This window comes from Ochotona princeps, chromosome X (assembly GCF_030435755.1).
Source record: "Ochotona princeps isolate mOchPri1 chromosome X, mOchPri1.hap1, whole genome shotgun sequence".
NCBI lineage: Eukaryota > Metazoa > Chordata > Mammalia > Lagomorpha > Ochotonidae > Ochotona > Ochotona princeps.
This window is the reverse complement of record NC_080865.1, coordinates 7,162,457-7,169,048: the sequence shown is the minus strand read 5'-3', so window position 1 is coordinate 7,169,048 and position 6,592 is coordinate 7,162,457.

The following is a 6,592-nucleotide window of genomic DNA, read 5'->3' as shown; positions in this document are numbered from 1 at the left end:
CTTTAAGAAAATAAATTCTGAGGCCTATGTTGTGGCTGTGTTGAGCCACCGCTGCAGCACTAAAAGCCCAGATAAGCATGGGTTTCAGTCCCAGTTGCTCTACTTCCCATGCAGCTCTCTACTAATGTGCCTGGGAAAGCAGGAGATGGCCTCTTTCTCTGACTTCCTTTCTTTATAACTGTACTGTTCAAATAAAGAAAGAAATCCTAGCCACAACAAACAAATCTAATGCTATGAATTTTTTATAGCTTGTAATTTTGTGTATTTGAAGGTAGACAGAGATCTCCAATCTGCTAGTGTAGTCCCCAAATGCCAGCAATATCCATTCTATTCCTTAGCATACTAAACATTAACTTTGAAGCATATATTAAGTAAGTTATTAATTAATTACAAGGCTGAGTCTTATAGTACAGAACATTAAGTGTCAGTCTAAAGCTTGAACATCCCATGTGGGAGCCTGGCTTCCATTCCCAGCTGCTGTGCTTCCCATGTACCTCCCTGCTAATGTGCCTGGGAAGTCATTGGAAGTAACCCAACTACTGGAACCCTGCCACTCACAGGGGAGACTAGGCTGGAGGTCTGGCTTGTGGCCTTGGCTTTGCCTGGTCCCAGCCGTTGAGGATATTTGAGGTGTGATCCAGTGGATGGAGGTTCCCTCTCCTTTACTGTCTTATTTAAGTAAATGAATCTTTAAAAACAGTAAAGGAAAAGCCGAAAGGCAGAAAAACAGACGGACAGATAGCCAATCAGAAAGCTGCTATGGTTCTCTTTCTCTCTGTATATTTCTGCAACAGTATTGTAGTGCCAGATCAGGCTGATGTTAGGTGCTGGAGCTTAATCCAGGTCTGCAACCTCTAATCAGGAAGAAGCTGTACTTGGTGACACAGCCTGTATTCAGTCCCAGGCTTTCCACTGTGGGATGTGGGCATCCTAAGAATGATCTTCCCTGCTGCAAGAGGTGAGCATCCCATAGCTTTTCTTTTGGAAAGCAAAGCAAAGTCTTAATTGATTTTAAAGTATAACTGAGAATACTATAGAGGGAGTAGGATAAAGAATGTGTGAAAACAGGGATAGTGCAGAGAGAGAAAGAGAGACACAGAGAGAGAGAGATCCCATCATATAGTTTGGTCCCTAATGCCCACAGTAAGCCACTGCTTTTCCTATTATTTTAATGCCACAGTTTTAATACGTATATTAATTAATTATAAAGGCAGAGAGGATATCAGCACTGTTTGGAGGAAAGTTTTACTACTCTATCTTGAAATTCCGGTAATGCATATGGGAGCCTGTGTGTTCCATGCAAGGCTGCTTGGATTTTGGTCCTTCTCCCTGCCAACATGACTGAAGGAGGCAGTAGATGGCCCAAGTCTTGGGGCTACTGCTGCTCTCATGCAACACCTAGGTGGAGTTCGGGGATCCAGGCTTCGACTGTCCTTGATCCAGCTTTTGAGGTCATTTGAAGTGTGGAAAGTGTATGGAAAATCACTCCCACTCTCTGTCTCACATTTTCTCCATGTCAATCTGTCTTTGAACTACATAAAATAAATAGTTAGAAATCATAAAGCAAAGACAGAAAGTCAGGGAGATGGAAATCTCCACCATGTTCCTTCCATCCCCAAATTACTGGAATAGGTAGTGTTGGGTCAGGCTGAAGCTGGGCACCAAGAATTGATTCCAGGTCTCCCACATGGGTGGCGGGGACCCAACAGCTTTTGCCATTACCTGCTGCCTCCCACAATGTGTTTGGGCAGGAAGATGAATTGGATTCTGTAATCCAGGCTCTCCCATATGGGATATAGGCATCCTAGGAAATACTGGACTTGCTTCACTCAGTGCTCTTCCCACAGCTTTATCTTTTTCAAACATAATTTTGAGGATCAGTATCGTAATGCAGTAGTTTAAACCACTGTGTGCAATGCCAGCCTCCAGTATGAATGGAGTTTCTAGTCCAGTCCTGGCTGCTCCATTCCCTACTCACCTCCTTGCTAACACACCTTGTGAAACAGCAGAAGATCTGAGTGTTAGGGCCTCCATCACACAGATGGAATTTTAGTCTCCTGGCTTCAGCTCGGCCCAACTCTGGTTATGCAGGCCATTTTGTGGAGTGACCCAGTCCATATAAGATCTTTCTTGGACCCGGTGCAGTGGCCTAGCGACTAAAGTCCTTGCCTTGAACGTGCCCCGGGATCCCATATGGGCACCGGTTCTAATCCCGGCAGCTCCACTTCCCATCCAGCCCCCTGCTTGTGGCCTGGGAAAGAAAGCAGTCAAGAACAGTCCAAAGCCTTGGGACCCTGCACCCGTGTGGGAGACCCAGAAGAAGTTCCTGGATCCCGGCTTTGGATCGGTGCAGCACCAGCCATTGCAGTCACTTGGGGAGTGAATCATCGGATGGAAGAGATCTTCCTCCCTGTCATTCCTCGTGTCTGTGTATCTGACTTTGCAATAAAAATAAATCTTTAAAAACAATTAAAAATAAAAAAAAGATCTTTCTCTCTCTCTCTCTCTCTCTCTCTCTGTCCCTCTCCTGTCTATATTATAACTATGCATTTCAAATGTACAAGTAAAATAAGCAAGTTAAGGATATAAACAATTTCAAGGGGAGGATGATGCAGCATAGTGGGTAAAGATGCTGCCTGATTGGGCTCGGCAGTGTGGCCTAGTGGCTAAGGTCCTCGCCTTGATCCCATATGGCCACTGGTTCTAATCCCGGCGGCTCCACTTCCTCTCTGTCTCTCCTCCTCTCAGTATATCTGACTTTGTAATAAAAATAAAATAAATCTTTAAAAAAAAAAAAAAAAAAAAGATGCTGCCTGACACACTGGCATACCATATGGACAGTGGTTCAGATTCTGGCTACTTTGCTTCAAGTCCAGGTCCCTGATGATCTGCCTGGGAAAGCAGCAGAATGTAGCCCAAGTATCTGTGTCTCTGATCTCACATGGAAGACCAAGATGCTCTGACTCCTGGCCTGGTTCAACATTGGCCGTTGCAGCCCTCTCAGGAATGAACCAGCAGATGGGATGGGTGTCTCTCTCTCTCTCTCTCCCTTTGAAATAAATAAATAACTCTTAGACATTAAAATCCAAAATTTTGTTTATTTGAAAGGATACAAGCATATAAAGAGAAACAGAAACCCAGGATTTCTTCTACTAGTTCTGACCCCAAATGCCAGCAATATCCATGGCATTTCCTGTCACATTGAGGATTAACTTTGAAAAAAAAATCAAATGCAATTAATTTATTAGTTAATATGTAGATCATTGAATGAATTAATATAAAAGTCAAAGAAGGAGCTAAACATGTGGAACAGGTTGTTAAGCCTCAGCTTGCTTGCATCAGCATCCCATATGTGAAAAAGCATTCTGTTCCAGAGTGCTCTGCTTTCCAGGCAGATCCTGCCAATGTTCCTGAAAGGCAGCAGAAGAAAACACAAGGTTTACATCCCAGCCTCCTTAGGTGAGAGCAAAATAAAAGTGTTCTTGGCAGAAATAGTAGATCTCCCCATCACTCACGTTGGTATCCTTTCTCTGGTATGCAGGGAGAAGACAAGTGCAATTTTATTGCCCACCAAGTTCACTGTTTCTGGACTCAAAAGATAAGTCCTTCCTAAAACTAGACCCCACCTTTACAGCATCATGATTCTGGGTCACCACAACTCAATAGCCTCCTATTTTTGAAGCTTATAAACATTTTACAGTGCAAATACCCCACTTGCTCACTTTAGGCAGCTGCAAAGTAGGAGGGAGATGATTAGTTATCATGTCATGGCTCTTATGAGAGAAATAATCAACAGCCACTAGGTTCTGTGAAACCTGAGACTTTGAATATGTTCATGTCAACCAGAAGCTTTTTTCATTACATTATGGTGCTTTTAATATTTCTTTTGAGACTCATTTGTGTATTTCCAGTTTTCCTAGCTTTCAATTACAATAACCACTGATAGTTAGCCATTAAAATGAAGGAGCATTATGTGTGGGTTTTCTCCCCATGATACAACTAATTATTTCCACAGACTTGGAAAACTGGACTAGCCTTAGAATTTAGGAGAGGCTTTTTCAAAACACCCACTATGTGTGTGTGTGTGAATGAATGTTCCACAGATCACCAAAGTCAACGATGAACATACTGAAGGAACATACCATGAATCAGAAAAGGTTTACTTACAAGAAGGTACAACTTACACGATCGCCTGTAGATTGTTGACTATTGGCTTTCCACTCACTTCTATCCTGCTCTTGACTGTCTCAGATTGTTCCACGTGAAATTTGCCTAAATTTTGAGATTTTCTTTTCCCACATTTACCTTTAAATAATTGCATAATCTCTTTTTATATGTCAACGTTAATAAAGTGTTCAAGCTCTAATACTCAGACATCAATCAAAAGGGATTTCAGCAAAGTCCTTTATTCTCTATTCTAATATTAAGTAATAGTTTGCATACAAGATGATGTGTAGACATTTCTCAGCCCTCTATGAAGACATTTTTCTTTTTGATTACTTAACTCCTTCAGAACTCCCAACAGCAACTGCTGAAAACTGGCCTTAGTTTTGGCATGATGGCATGAGAGGACAAAAAAAGAAACAAAACACATTTGTTCACAGGCCACTGCATAAAACCATGTATCTTCACCTTTCACTTGATATGGTATATATCCAATTATAATTCCTATTGCACATTTAGGGTACTGAATAAAAAGCTTGCTTAATTCTCTAACACAGACTTAGATTGACACAGACTTTTTTTTTCCTGATTTTACTTGCTCAACTCCATCTAAAGGTGACCTTTTGTCATATCAATAATTTCACGGGACAAAGATACCTGGAATCAATGTTATCGTCTGATCTCCACCTTTATACTTCTTTTTGCACTCTGCATCAATTGTTGCTTCCATGATACCTATTATTTAGCTTTCTAAACTGCCTTAGCTTACTTTGCCAATGTTGTAGTGTACAAATAAATAGGTGAAATGAAACGTATTATTAAATCTTTTAGACATCCAAAGGCTTGCATTCTCAGTGATGCTAATGACAGAGTGTTCCAGTCCCATCTCTGTTTTGCAGTGCATGATAAACCGAAAAGAACTCCTGTCATACATCATCTGCCCATTTTTAAATGGGTAATTTGTCTTTTATTGTTGAGCTTTTGGACTAATATATTCTGGACATTAATTCTTTATCAGATGAGTAGTTTTCAGACAATCTTTTCCCATTCTTCAGGTTGGGTCTTTACTCTGTTGATAGTTTCCTTTACTGCGTAGAAGCTTCTTAGCTTGGTACATTCCCATTTGTCTTTTGCTTTTGAGATTTTGTACAAAAATTGTTGCCAAAGTCTTGTAATGTTTCTCCTGTGTTTTATTCTAGTGGTTTCACAGTTTTTCAGATCTTAATTTAGATTCTTAGAAGCTTCTGGCTCCTGGCTTTGGCCTAGGCCCAATTCTGGCTGCTATAACCATTTGGACCATGAACCAGTGGATGTTAGACCTCTCTGTGTAACCTGTTTATCAAATAAATATAGTAAATATGTATTTTCAAAAGAATGCAATTAGATCTCACATAGCATTAGCAATTAAAATTGCCCATTTTATTTCATCTAAACCCTCACCAACTTCTCTCCAGCCACAGAATATGTTGAAACTTAAGTTTCAATATCATAGTAAAAGATTATAAAAGATTAATAAATAATTATTTTAGCATGTATCTTTGTTTTGGGTTAGGCAGCTAGTTCAGGGTCGTGAGTTTGAAAGCCACTCCCCTCCCCCACCTGTGTATGTGGTCCCTTCTGCCCACCTGTGATACTCACCTATCATCACCTGGAACCTGAATTGTTGCATAACCACTCCCCCTCACAAGCCCCCATAAAGGCCTATGATAAGAAGGGGCTCGCTCTCTTGGTCCTGTGCTTCCCTTGCCCTGGCACTCCAACTCTTGGCCTGCCAAGATTGCTCTCCGGCTTCCTGCGGACAGACTCCAAAGACAGGTAGCCCCTGGGCATGCCCCTGTGTGTCTGTATTCCTCACCCTCTGCTCATGCTTGGGTGGATAGTAATGATGCTAATGCTAAGGTGCTTTGTATTTCTAATTTGTTACTTTCAAGAGTTTCAGGAGAGGTGAGACTTAGCAGTAAAGGAATGTGGACAGAGAAGCCAGGGAAAGGTGAATGTCTGCAGCTTTGTAAGTGTGTCCAAGTTATTCATTACATGTCTGTTAGGATAGCTTACATTGCTGTGGAAGCTGAGACATAGGTCTTCAGTTTAATGGATGGACTTCAGGGTAATGACCACTTGTTCCTCTTAGGGTTTTGATTCAGACTGAATTGTCACATGGACTTGCCATTTGCTAATTACTAGTGAGCCCTGTTATCACCAAGCTTGGTTAATAAAGACTCCCTAATACATTCTAGTGATCTCTCTTGCACCGGCAACATTTTAAATGATATAGGCACTTTAATAAAAACTTAAGCATGATAACATTATCAAATATAAAAAATGATAATTCCTCAATGTCTTCGAATGCTCATCTTAATTGCTTACAGATATTTATTTTTTGAGGTTTTTTATCCTCTGGCTCACTCCCCAAATGAATGCAACAGCC